The sequence below is a fragment of the Emys orbicularis genome, chromosome 2 (assembly GCF_028017835.1).
Source record: "Emys orbicularis isolate rEmyOrb1 chromosome 2, rEmyOrb1.hap1, whole genome shotgun sequence".
NCBI lineage: Eukaryota > Metazoa > Chordata > Testudines > Emydidae > Emys > Emys orbicularis.
The window spans coordinates 37117637-37131746 of NC_088684.1; the positions used below are offsets into that span (position 1 = coordinate 37117637).

The 14110-nt window shown below is 43.6% G+C and overlaps 1 protein-coding gene across 1 annotated transcript in view; it reads left to right on the forward strand.

The window, feature by feature from the left end:
- The first annotated feature begins 1983 nt into the window (after positions 1-1983).
- The window catches only part of AZIN1 (antizyme inhibitor 1), a 55709-nt gene continuing 43582 nt past the window's right edge, over positions 1984-14110 (forward strand). The window contains exons 1-2 of the mRNA XM_065399854.1: positions 1984-2111; positions 8997-9134. The gene's annotated coding sequence lies outside the window, so the exon portion shown is untranslated. The remainder of the gene's footprint in view (positions 2112-8996; positions 9135-14110) is intronic.

Genomic DNA, 14110 nt, shown 5'->3' on the forward strand with positions numbered 1-14110 from the left:
CATATTGGGTCAGACCAATGGTCCATCTATCCCAGTATCCTGTCTTCCAACAGTGACTATTCCAGGTGCTTCAGAGGGAATGAACAGAATAGGGAATCATCGAGTGATACATCCCCTAAAAGACTGAAGTCTTGGAAACAAATAGAAGATACACTGGGACTGAAGTTCAAACCTTGGAAAACCTGCCGGCTTTCTCGTGAGCAATTCTTGGCTGTTGTCTTAAAATTACTGCAATCATTATTACTGGCTTTGGAAAGTATCCACCAAGATAGGACAGATCTAAGTAATGAGAATGATGGACTACTTTTTTTTACTAAGTTCAGAGAAGACTATCACCATTCTCTCTCTTGTAAGTCTATTGTTGAAACCACTTGGGTCATTAAACAAGGTCATCCAGGCATCTGCTACAACAGTAGTAGATCTTTGTCAAGCAATAGAAACTACCCTTGGATCAATCAGAGATATCCATTGAAAATGTACTAGAAGAAGCAAAGATTTCAGTCCAGAAGTAAACTAATGAAGGTCCTTAAGCGAAGAGGACAAGAAGTGTTTGTTAAGCCAGCTGAAAAAGTACACAGACTTGATTCTTACAAATCTACAATAGCTATTTCTGGATTCTACTCAACCTCTACATAGCTTTTACAGATGCCTGTCTTATAAAACACCTACAGTTGAGTGGAGTGAGGCACTACCAGCCATGAGGCTATGATGTGATCTGGACAGAATAGAAAATTTTGAACACAGAGTGGAATATCATATGACAAACAAATGAAGATTTAACTTCAACTTCTTTATCATCACTAGTGGTTCAACCTAATTTTTGTGCTATTTTTCCTGGGATGAAAGAAGTAGAAATTCATCTCTTGCTGCTCCCAGTCACAACAGCTACAGTTGAGCGTTCTTTTTCCTCATTGAATAGAATTTTGTGTTCTGAAAGAAGTTGCCTTCTGCCTGATCATGAACATATCAGGCAGGACTGGAAGTGACGGGCACACAAGAAGACACCAAAGAGTTGTGCAAAATTCCAACAAGAAACCAAGATGGATGTAGATGTCGTGCTTCATAGTAGGCTTGAGTAGCCAACTTTAATTTTTGTGATGATTTTAAAACATGAGTTAAATCTAATAAAATGGTCGTGAAACATTTTTCAAGTATCAGAGGGGTAGCCGTGTTAGTCTGAATCTGTAAAAAGCAACAGAGGGTCCTGTGGCACCTTTAAGACTAACAGAAGTATTGGGAGCATAAGCTTTCGTGGGTAAGAACCTCACTTCTTCAGATGCAGACTTGCATCTGAAGAAGTGAGGTTCTTACCCACGAAAGCTTATGCTCCCAATACTTCTGTCAAACATTTTTCAGTTTTTACAATAGTGCCATACAGCCCACCTTCACCCTCACGGTCTCAACCCTCCTCGGCCCTGACCCTCCCCCCCCAATATTCCATCCCCCCTTCCCATTACAATTCCTGGGGGAAACACTGCTGCCCGGGCTGTAGGGGCCAGGCCCGGCTGCAGCTCCGGGGCTGGGTTACCTCAAGTTTCCCACCTGTTGGCTGGGCGCTCTCGTGGCCTCGCCGGGCAAAGGGAAGCCCAGCCGGCAGCTGAGGGGCAAAGGGCAGAGGCAGGGGCCGGCTCTCCTCCGCGCTCTCGCTCTCTACCGGCGCATGCGCCCCAGGCCCGCCCAGAGCGCTGTGCCTTGGGTAGTGGAGGCGGGAGGATGCGGGTTACCGGCTTGGCCCGCGGCAGACACCGCCCTCTCCGCCATGCGTGGCGCCGCCTCCCGCTCCTCCTATAAGTGCCGGGCTGCGGCGCCCCCTCCTCTTCTTTCCTGCCTGCTCGGCGTTGTTGCGCGTGTCTCTGCCCGGCTGGCCGCCACCACCCCGCTCTGCCCGGCTCGCTCCCTTCGCGCTCCCGGCCTGCCCGTCTCTCCGCGTCCGTGCCCCGCCGTCCCAGCGCTGCCCTGCGCTCCCCCCGCCGGCCGCCCCCGCAGCCTATGGCCCTGGAGGGCGCCGCTGCCGCCGCCTGTATTTCTGCTGTAGGTTCCCACATCCCTCTTTAAAAATTCCGCCTAAAAAGCGAAGACGATTTACCAAATCCTTCGGGCCGTTGTCGCACGTGAGTACCCGGGCTGGGGGCAGGGCGGAGGGAGACCCCCCACCCCCGGGGACACGGCGTGGGGTGTGTGCAGGCCGACCTCCGGCACTGCGCATTGCCGCGCAGGGGCCGGTGGGGGAGACACCCCCAAATGCTGGTACATCCCTTTTTAGTATGGCCACGGGGTGGGGGTGGAAAGCGAGAGCCCCAAGCCCCCGGGGACTGTGCGAGCAGAGACCCCCACGCCTCCAACACTGGCAGCTGCGAAGCAGACGCCCTCCCAAGCCTGGGACTTGTGGGGGGTAGGACGGGCCCAGCCGGGCTCTGCGGGCTTTTGGTTCCAGACCTCCCGGCTGGTGGAGGGCAAGTTCCTAGGGCTTCGCAGGCTCCAGCCCCCCAGAAACAGCGGAGGCTGTTTGTCCCCTTCCCCGCATGAGGAGCAGCGGCTGTGGGAGGCGTGAGCTGCAGGTTCTCGGCAGCAGTGGCGGGCGCTGGGGGAGCCGTGGGCAGCACCCCTTCCCAGCAGCGGTAGTCGGGAAGAAGGGGATGAGTCAGATTTGTCCCCCTCCCCCGGTACGCATTGCTGCGGCTCTCTGCCGCTGAATGCGGGGCTGGCGTGTCCTCACAGAGCGGGACAGGAGTGAGGTGCTGTTGCACATTTAGCAAGGGAATGTGTGTTTGTGTGTGTGTGTGGAGGGTGCTCAGCAGCTGCTCCTCGAACATGGCGGACACCCGTGTGTGTGTGGGAGAGAGCGGGGATCTAGGGGCTGCTGTACGGTGGCTGATGTATCTGTTCGGGGGCGGGGGGAGGAAGAGGAGACTAGCCACAGACCCAAATGTGACTATGTAAGGGGGCTCAGCAGCTGCTCTAACATGGCGGATTCCTGTGGATGGGGTTGGGTGGCTGTGTGTGATGTGTCTGTCTGAAGTGGGTCAGTTAGCAGTAATAGCGGACTCCTCCTCCTCCAGCTGCTTCTGCGTTGCTCGATGCCCTTTTTTTGGGGATGGGGGAGGAGAGGGGAGTCTCTTGACCTGGCTACTTAAGAACAGTGAAGAGACCCCTCCCCATCTCCCCCCAGGAATAGTCCTTGTAGCAGGAGCTGTTTCATCATCACTTCCCCTTGTCAGAGCTGCCCTGGCTCAGTAGTGTTGTTTCCCTCCCATGTGGGTTTTCACTGATTCTCTTTAGCGTTAGTAAACTGACACTCAGAATGCCATTTTGGGGGGCATAGGGAAATAGGTTTGTAACTAGATGCTTTGATCAGTAAAGAAGGCCTGACTAGACAGGAGAGGAGGGCAAGGGAGCAGAAGAGGGTGTTTGTAGCATGGCAAAGACTCTCCTCTCGTTTCTCAGAGGCCATGTTGTATGTCTGTGTAACTGTGACTATCCATCCGGGTTCTGTTGTGGTGTCACATCTCTTTTCCTATCCCCACCACTTGAGCCATGTTGTGGGTGCTGGCAGTTGGTAACCCCCAATGAGATCTTTATGCTCTGCCTTTGTTAATGGGGTTCGTGACAGGGGCATGTGTGAAGCTCGTGTGGCAGCAGTGGGAGGAGTAGGGGTTGAGGATATTGCACAAGTGGCCTACTCTAGTCCTCACCTGGGGGTCTTAATGTCTTGGGCACATTGACTTAATGCTGATATGCCAGTGGGTAAAGAATGCTCTTCCGTACCCCCTCTATCCTGCTTAGCAATCATGCTCAACCTCAGACACAATCTCTCCTTCCCTTGTTGCCTCAAGGACGCACACACACACACATTCTCCTCTCCCCTCCCCTCCACCAGTCTGTCAGGCTAACAGTAACTGGGTTGCTGCTGCCCACCAGTTCTTTTGGAAGTGTCTCGGTTAAGCCCATTTTTCGCTGTTTTGGCTGCCTTGGGAGTCCTTTTGGTCTGATTGGTTATGTCCTTCTAGGTCACAGTGGTGGCCTGTGGAAAGTGTATGAAGGAGGACTGAGTCACTACTCAGCGGCTGTTAGAATGTGTACAAAGGGGGTCTGGCTGTCAGTGTATTCTCAGAGTGGTGTCAGCTGGGTGTGTTTGTGTCATGATCCCAACACCTGCTTCATTGGAAGGGGGTGCTAGCAGAGAGAAGAGCCAGATTGTGAAGTGGGGGGTGAGCATGCAAAGGGGAAATGGTGAGGGAACTGTAGGGCTTTTTATACACACATGTAGAGGCAACATGGTGGGGACTGTATTATGCTTGCAAGTGTGCGCACACGTGTATGAGGTGATTGGGTTTGGAAAACTCATGTTCTCACTGTGAGCACACTGCCATCCATACAAAATATAAGCTTGGCTGACTCAGTAGTCAGAACAAATGTGTAACTGCAATAAGGGTGGATCCAAATTGTGGGTATCAGAGGAAAGCAAGTCTAAACCTCTTTCAATCCTTTTTGATGTGTATCTTCTGCTGTGCAACATCCTGTGCAACCAAGAAGTGACAGTACACAGGAGCAAAAGTACTGTTACAGCGATTTCCCACTTGCTGCAATTCAGACCCTGTCTGCAGCAGTCTCTGGTGGCTCAGCATAGCTTGTGTGGGTAGCCCCAGTGGAATACAGCTGCATTGTGTCAGTAGCTGTGGGAAGTGGCTGTATAACAATTATGAAATGGATTAGCTCTGGCTTTCCTTTCTCTGGGCCCCTACTCAGAGCTCTGACTTGTTCTTTCACTGCATGCTTATATGTGAGTGGGCTGAAGTGTTGCCCCAATTCTTCTCCCCTCCCCCGAGTTTGAGGGTTGCCAGCTCTAGAGATAATGCACTTGCTTGCTGTTCTTCCCTTTGTGAATGTGAGACACAACAGCATTTCAGCCGGTTTTTGTCGTGAATAATGGTGGTGGAAGGGGAGGAGGGGTTTGTTCCAGTCTGGACTGGTCCAGTCTGGTTCTTTCCTTCCTGTCACCATGCGAACAATGCTGCTGCCGTCGCGGCTGCTTGCGACATTGCATCCCCCCCCATGTGTCTCAGACTGCAGTGAGTGCAAGAGTGAATGCCCCCTCCCTGCTCTGCCTCATATACACAGAACAGCAATTCTCCCCAAAGCAGCTCCAGCAGGCGCGCTCTTCTGCCCGCCATCTCTCTCTTTCCCAGCGGGGTGTCAGACAGGCAGCACTGAACTCCAAGTCTGTGGGGAGGAGGAGGGAATTGTGGCTGCTTCTGAGTCTAGGACAGGATTTGGTAGTAACATAGTAATGTAAATGTTTCTCCTCCGGGGGAATCCTTCTGTATTGGAGAAACTGAGCTACAATAAGCTGTACCTCTGGCTGCCCCAGCCTACACTGTAAAATTAAAAGGGGACTGCATACCTTGGCTAGTTTTGAGTCTCAAATATTTTCCTTAGTGGGCTTGATGCTGATGTGAATATTCTGTGTAATAAATTGCACCATTCTTACCATAGAGGGGGATTAGGAGTGTCACCTTGGGGGGGGGGGGGAAATTAGGGACATTACATTATTTTCATTAAGTATTTATGTAAATAAATGAGCTAATTTACATAAGCCATAAGCTTCAGTTTAAAAGTAATTGTAGATTTAGTGTTGGTGAAAGGGGTCAGATGGATAGCTCTGGCAACAGAAGCCACCCTGATCTGCAGGGCAGCAAGGAAGGCAAGCTTCCCACACGCTGTCCTACCAGCATGCCTCAACACTGATCTTGAAAGGATCTAGGGACAACAGGGATAGTTCTATTTCCATGACCCATGCACTTCATGCTGCCTCTGCTAAGTGTGCCAACTAGTGCTGTGAGTCATATGATTCTGGATTGTAGGGGTTTGGGCCCTGGATATTTTAGTTCAGTGCCTTTAGTTTTTCCTGTTCGTAAGATGATGTGGACAATGGATGATTTTATAAGTGTTATAAGGCAAAGTACAGCTACTAGGCATTTAGTTGCAAAAAAATTCCTCGACTGAAAACTTGTTCTTTTGGTAAAGAACAATTTTTTTTATTGCCACTTTTGAGACTTTCAGTAAAAATAGGGAAGAATCAAGCATTTCAGTCTGGACACGAGGCAATTCCTTTAATTCATCTATGCTGCCCAGAACAATTAGGGACATGGCAACCCTGCTTGAAATGTTAGCATGTAGTACTTGACATTTTAGCACTGTCCTATTTTGATCTGGAAAACTGAACATTTTCATTAAATTCTTTACCTCTTAGAATAAAATTCTTTCAAAAGTCAGACTTCATTAATGCTGTTTTATCCTTTATGGATATTTGATACAGTTAAATACTCGTGCATGAGAAGTGAAATTGTACTTTCTATACATTAGTTGAGATCACTGACAAGGTGTGTGTGGGGGAAATCCTGAGTTTAGGACTTAAAATGCTAAAGTAAAATTCCAGTTCATTCCTCTAAAACACAACACAAAGTTATCGCTAGGGAATATTGTCAATTTTTATTCTAGCTCCAAGGAAACTGGCTCTCCTGCTCTCCCCCCGCTCCTTGTGGCATGTGGCAAAATTCATTTTGACTGTACTGCAGATCATATTTGCTTGTATTGTGGCCTTTTATGTACTGCAGTAAAGGTCATCTTTTCTGCTTGCAACACCTGTTTTTAAGAGACTTGTTGTGCTGTAAGTGTTCTCAGTTTGAAAGCAGCATACAGATGTTCACATTTTTGAACAGCATCCAAAAATAGTGTAGATATTTAAACATTTTGCTTTTGTGAAATTAACACTTGATTTTAAAACAAATATTTCTTATGCCAATAGTTTGAGAGCTAATTTTATTGGCTTAACTTTAATTTTTCCATTGCAATTCTTTAAATTAAAGCTAACTGAACATGAAAAGTAACTTTCAGTCAGTCAGCTAGAAGTAAGGAATCCCAATTCATTTTTAACAAGTGTAGTTCAGTTTTAATATTCATAACTGTATTAGTAAATGTTCTATAGTTTGTATTGTAAAAGTAATGACATTTTATTAATGAGATTCCACTACAGCACTGCTGTTATGCCTTTGCTGGGATGTAAAGAAAGATGATATGTTTGGAGTGCAAATTATGTAATGTGAACTAGCATAATTCTCCTGTGTTTGCTCATTTATCCTGGCCAATACATATATAAGCAACTGCTATGGTTGAAAAGACCATTATGTGATAAAGGATAGCCATTTTTGGTAGCCCATATGTATTCAAATTTTTCAGTTTAATATAGATTTACTTTTATTAAATATCAGTAGTACTCTGTATTTTATACCATGGATTACCACACACTTTTTAATCTCTGCATGTCCCAGGTTTCCAGATGACCTGTTTGCTTACATTGGTTATTTCAATTATTTTAAAATGTGACAGCCACTTTTAGTTTGTACCTGTGAAGAATTCAGTTTGTGTAAGCAGGGCTGGTTTAAACTCCACTGTTACCCATTACAGCACTTTTTGAAATGACTATTGTAATTGAACTCAGGTATATAAACCCCATATTTTAACACCTAAGGGGATGTCTACATAGGGACAGCTAAGAAAATTAAAGGTGTGAATTTGAAGTGTATTAGTAAAACTGCATTAAATACCTGTGTGGATGCTGTTCCTCAGAATGGAAGAGGCCTTAGTTTGGTTTATTTCAATTCACTTTGGAAGTGAATTAAACTAAACAGGATTAAATTCACTTTCAAGGTGAATTGAAATAAACCAAACTAAGGCCACTTTAATTAAGAATGAATGTGTTCATGCAGTGGTTTAATGCAGTTTAACTATGCCACTTTCACACCTTTAATTTGAATTTTCTTTGCTGTCCCTCTGTAGACAAGACTTTAGTTTGACTTTTGGATCTGTATTTAATAGTTTTGCCCTCTAAGGGCCAATTAAATTGCCAGTTTCTTGATGCACAGACTTTGGCCTCCCCATAGCTCAAGGCCCCCAACTTTGCCCCCAGAATACATCCCCAACCACTCTGTTATGCGGGTGGGTGGGGAGGAAGTGAGAGCACTGTATGAGGGCCTAGAAGATATGTACCCACTTGGGGGTGGGGACTGATTAGAGCTAGGTAGGAATTGGGGAAATATGTTTTTGACTCTATGGGGACTTGTGGTGCATTCAGCATCTCTACTTAGATTAATTAAATGTGGTTTTTGAGAGAGGGACTGCAGGCCCATGAACTATGGGAAGTTCTTCAAAGAGTATCTGTTCTAACAAACCTGTAGTTCATCATAGGTGGGCCATCAGAACAGTGGTGCTCTTTGCACCACTTCTGACTCTGCTAATCCCCTCAAAAATGACTATTAAATTCCATGTGTACCACCTTATGACCATTACAGTCCCATACCCCCTTATGTCACTCCATACTAAAGCTTAATTCTCCTGTGTACTTCCCACCATCTCCCTCACCCATGGATTGTTATGTTTTGTCCTTGTATCCACTGCCTGTAGTCCCAATTTCAGTCATCACACATCGCTTTGACCTCCTGTGCTTCTCAGAGCCCCTTTGGGAGGGGATTGAGGCTCTCCTGAGGAATATGGGAGATGACCACTACTGTAGTGAGACTAGGGTGACCAGATGTCCCGATTTTATAGGGATAATCCTGATATTTGGGGCTTTTTCTTTTATAGGCAACTATTAACCCCACCCACTGTCCCAATTTTTCATCCTTGCTATCTTGTCACCCTAAGTGAAACAGTAAGGGGAGGAGGCTCTAGGGAGGCATAAATGTGAAGAGGCCATAAGGTGGATAACATCTATTGATAGTTAAACATGTCACTGATGACAATTTGACTTCCTTATGCTCATTTGTGTGTGTACTCAGCTTTGAAAAACAGGCTCTGTAAATTATTGTTGTAGATTACTATAACAGGAGACAGCAGTCCATATTAAAAGTGCAGTTAAGAACAGAAGTTCCATGTTTGACGGTAAAGTGTTGTTTACTCCTAAGTTATCAATTTTATTTATCTATGTATTTTTCCTACAGGGCAAACTCTCTGATCAGGTTTACAACTATCCAGAAGGCCTAGGAGAAGTGCTTTATAGAGAACAGTTCGACTTCAACGCCGAGCCACCTTGGGAACCTAGCTGATGATAGTAGGGTTCCATCTCCTAACTTGTCCATGTAAGTCTTTTTTTACAGTTATGTAAGCAAGGAAACAACTTAGAGAAATGTGTAGGACACATCTATTCTCTTTTATAGATCCAGATACCTTGATAAATATTTAATTTACTTTGTTACAAGAGTTTTTAATGGGTGGAGAAATGTATGGAATCTTGGGCTTTGAATCAGGAAAGCACTTAAATTTGTGCTGAAGTCTCTCCCTATTCAGGAAGAATGCTTAAGCATGTGTTTAAGTCCCACTGAAGTCAGATGCTTAAATGCTTTCCTGAATCACAGCTACATGCTACGGAAATTTTTAAAATAAAATGCTATGTTCATTTCCAATCTGTTTGACAATTGTAGTTCCATTGTGCTAAGTTGGAGATCATAGCTATTTAGAATGTTAAATTATAATGTTTAGCACAGCACTATGTTTTTAATGTTTTGTATCTAAATAGTTAAATCTGCTATTGTAAACAGTCAGTATGAATACTGCTCTAGAAGGGTGTGCCTCCCCAAAAAGTCTGTCTGCATTATTTGCTAATTACCTTGCTACTTCCACAAATAGTTATAGTTCAATTAGAGTAGAATCTTGAATTCTGTGCTGGACAGACATTATGTACAAATTATAAACAGACTTAAAATTACAGTGGCAGGCTATGAAAGAAAGCAAAGACTTTGCTCTCCAATAATGAATGTCCATACCAGATCTTCCAATTCCATTACACTTTAATCTTAAGTCATCAGAAGTGCATTAGTGACGAAATGTTCAGGTTTTAGTTATTGTAATTTTCTTAAAGTTGAAAAACCTAATTTCTTGGAAATTTAGAACTTATGCCAGTCATTTTTGAATCAACTTGTTGTTTTTTCCCCCCCAATGGCGGCCTTTAACTTGCAAGATCTTGCTCTGTATTTTGCACTTGTGTAGTCCCCTTTTGTATAATATTGTAAAACAATTGCTTAAGACGGCTTTCATAAGTCTTACTGTTTGTATAAGTGTAACCCTAAAAGTTAAGATGGTTTGATATTCTATACATGGTACCTTTATTTTTTTTTTTCTCAATTTGGCTCAAAGCAATATGCTGTATTGGTTTATTTGCTAATTGCTGTATAACTCTTAAGGGTGAGATTTCCAAAAGCACCCAAGCGAGTTAGGAACACTCAAGTGCTTTTGAAATCACCCCTTAGAGTTAAATGAGATACCAAAGTGACTGGTATTTATAATACAAATGGAATCCTATATTAAAAAACACTTTGGTGGGAGAGGTTGGGGGAATGACTTGGCTGATCTTGACTCATAGCTTCATTTTGTTGGGGTTATTTTTCTTCAAGCTTATAAGAAAATTGTTTTTGAATGAATCTAAATATGCTTACTTTTATGCTCCCCTTCTGAGAGAATGCTTCTCAAATTGAAAACTGCCTGGAAATCTCTTGCTTGCTGTTTTGCAGATAACACCTATGATTACTGTAATGAAAGAGAGGTTTCTTTTCAGGGTTTTTTCCCCACTTTGAGTTTGACTGCACTTTGTACACGGTCAGTTCTCCTTGACAGATGGGCCTTTCACAGAAATAGGGGATAAAGGAAGTACATTTAAAATGATAGGAAAATGTCACTGCAGAATCAGAAGATTTGTCAGAGAGACTTGGGGGCGGGTGTAGTATACAATTTTAAATTCATTTTGAAAACTGGATAGATACATATCCCTTTAAGTTGATCAGTTACAAAAGCTACTAGCCAAAATGTTTTAATGTTTAAGCCTCCTAATTCTTTTTTTACTGGTGAATTAGCAGACATGGCATAGGGAATAGTGAAAATTGGTTTATCATAGAGCTTAAGAGGAACAAACTAGGTGTGTCCCTGGATGTATTGTTTATAGCGATGTCTGTTTTGTGGTAGGAGCTGTTACTCTTCAAGTAGTATGATTATACGAGTTTAAGGAGATAAAAGCTTAATTTACTAGTGATGCAAGCAACAGCACACAAGTGTTAATCAGCCAATATACGCACATCTTGGGTGTGCTGAAGCACAGCAGTCCCTCAAACACAGCCAAGATGTGCTTAAATTAGCTGATTAATGTGCACCTTGGGAGTTTGTTCCACTTATAAAATGGTTTATTGAGGAAAAAGTCAATTAAGCATTTAAGCATAATTATTAATCTGTGTCATACAGACACTCATAAAAATCTGCTTATGTCTGAGGGTGTGTTTATGTTCCCATTAAACCTGCTTCGCTCCCGTTTTTCTTCCTTCTCTCCCAGCTGATGGTGGCAAAGGAGGACCTGCTTGAGCTGTTTTCCTTTGAAACTACTATGATCCCATTCTCTTGCTTAGCTTTGCCTTGGTCTTTCAAGCCATGCTCCTGCTGAACAGCATATCTGGGCTAGCAAATGTGGTTTGATCTACTTTAGAAAATCTGCGTTGTTTGCTGCCAGATCCAGCTGAATGGAGAGATGAAGGGAATTAGTAGGCAGTGGGGAAGCCATTTAACTTTTAGCCAGACCCACCTCTGTCAGGTGAAAGAAGCAGTGGTTCAAAGCTGTCTGAATTTTACAGCTCTTGCCTTCTCCGATCCCATCAACCACTTTTAATAAGATAATTTAAAATTAAAGATTATTCAATTTAAATCTTACATTTTCATATGAATAATTTTTAAAAGTGCTTGGCTATTACAGCGATCTTGTTGAAGAAACTTTGTAGTCCTGATGTGAATTGAAACATGTAATTTTCTCCCAATGAAGTCTCTTCTCCCACTCAGACTGCAGCTTTCATCCAAGCCATTTTTATAATCTTTTAAAAATGCAACCTTAGAATTGATTTTAAACCCTAGACTAAAGGCTTTCAATGGATACTACTTAAGTTAAATAACACATGTAATAATGCATAATGACTGAGTGCACTTGGTTAAATTTATAAGGTCTATCTCATGTACTTATATGGTTCCCATTACTGTAGTATCTGAGCACCTCTCAATCTTTAGTAAATTTTAGTGGCCAAAGAATTATGGGAGAAACTTGGGCAAAACGTAAACAATTGATTTAACCTAAGCTTTGGATATTTGAAAGTCTTGGGTTCTTCAGTTACTGTTCAGAAATCCCTATGCAGGTATTGACTTTAAATCCTGATTGTAGTTTTGCCCAGTGAGCAGAGCTGAAACCACTTAACGAGTTTATTCCTTTAAGTTCTTGCAGTCAGATTTTTTTCTTATAATGATGCATAATGGATGTAGTCACTTACGATTTATTAGATAGTCGAGTGTAAGTTTTACTATATGTATGGTCCATAAGAACTGATCTGTAGTAAGGTTATTTTTGGCTTCACTCCTCACATGCCCAGTTGTAGAGCTACAGTTCTACTGCAAAACCAGAAAACGAACTGAGCTAAACATAAACACATCAGCTCAGCGTTTCCACTGATTAGACTACTGAAGAAAGGGTAATCCGGGAGTAACTTTGCCAGCAGATGTTGTGAGAAGGGGGCCGGGGGGGGGGGGGGGGGGGCGAAGAGGAGGAATCAGACTTTTATAACTTTCCAGAAACCTGTGGGACCAGTGGTTTCTATTAACCTCAGATTTTTTGATATTGGTGACATCCCAGAGTGAAGTATTCCTATAGACTTTAAGGCCAGAAGTGACCTTGTCTAACCTGACCTCCTGCTCATCGCAGGCCACAGAACCTCACCCACCCACTCCAGTAACTCATCCAGAGGTTATGGGGCTTTATAGAAATTGTCACATCTTGATTTAAAGATTTCAAGTTAGAGAATCAACCATTTAATCTAGTTCAAACCAAGAAGTGACCTGTGCCCCATGCTGCAGAGGAAGTTGAACCCCCCCAATCACACATACCCAATCCCCAGGTCTCTGCTAGTCTGACTAGGGATGGGGGGGGATTCCTTCCTGTCCCTGAATATGGTGATCATAAGACCCTGAGCATATGTGAGACCCACTAGCCAGATACCTGGGAAAGAATATTCTCTCGTAATTCAGAGCCGTTGCCATCTAATGTCCCATCTCCGGCCAATGGAGATATTTACTACTAGCAGTCTTGGATGGGCCAAGTGCCATTGCAGGCAACTTCATCTTGCCATTCCCTTCATAAACTTAGCAAGCTTAGTATTGAAATAAGTTAGGTTTTTTTGCTCCTGCTGCTCCCCTTGGAAAGCTGTTCTAGAGCTGCACTCCTCTGCTCATTAGAAACCTTTGTCTAATTTCAGTCCTAAACTTGTTGATGGCCAGTTTATATCTATTTGTTCTTATGCCAACATTGGCCCTTAACTTAAATAACTCTTCTCCCTTGCTGATGTTTATCCCTCTGATGTATTTATAGAAAGCAATCATATCTCCTCTCAGTCTTCATTTTGTTAAGGACCATAACTTGTTTAGCCTAAGTCTCCTCTTGTGAAGTAGGTTCTTCATTCCCATGGTCATCCTAGTAGCCCTTTTCTGCACCTGTTCCAATTTGAATTAATCTTTCTTAAACATGGGAGACCAGAATTGCACACAGTATTCCGGATTAGGTCTCATCAGTGCCTTGTATAATGATAACACTTTCCTGTCTCCTCTGGAAATACCGCTCCTGATGCATCCTAGGAGCATATTAGTTTTTTTCACAACTGCATCACATTGGTGGCTCGTAGTCATTCTGTGATTGACGAATACACCCAGGTCTTTCTCCTTCTCTTCCTCCTCCTCCTGTCTCTTCGGACTAATATGTCCCCAGCTTATAGAAAAATTCTTGTTAGCCATAAGTGCATGACCTTTCACTTTGCACTATTAAATATCACCCCATTTCTATTACTCCAGTTTTCAAGATTATCCAAACCATCCTGTATGATATTCCAGTTTTCCTCTATATTGGCAATACCTCCCAACTGTCTCATCCGCAAATTTTATTAGCACACTCCCAATTTTTGTTGCAAGGACATGAATTAAAATGTTTATAGGATTTGGTCCCAAGATAGTTCCTTGAGGAATTCCACTAGTAACCTCCCTCCAGCTT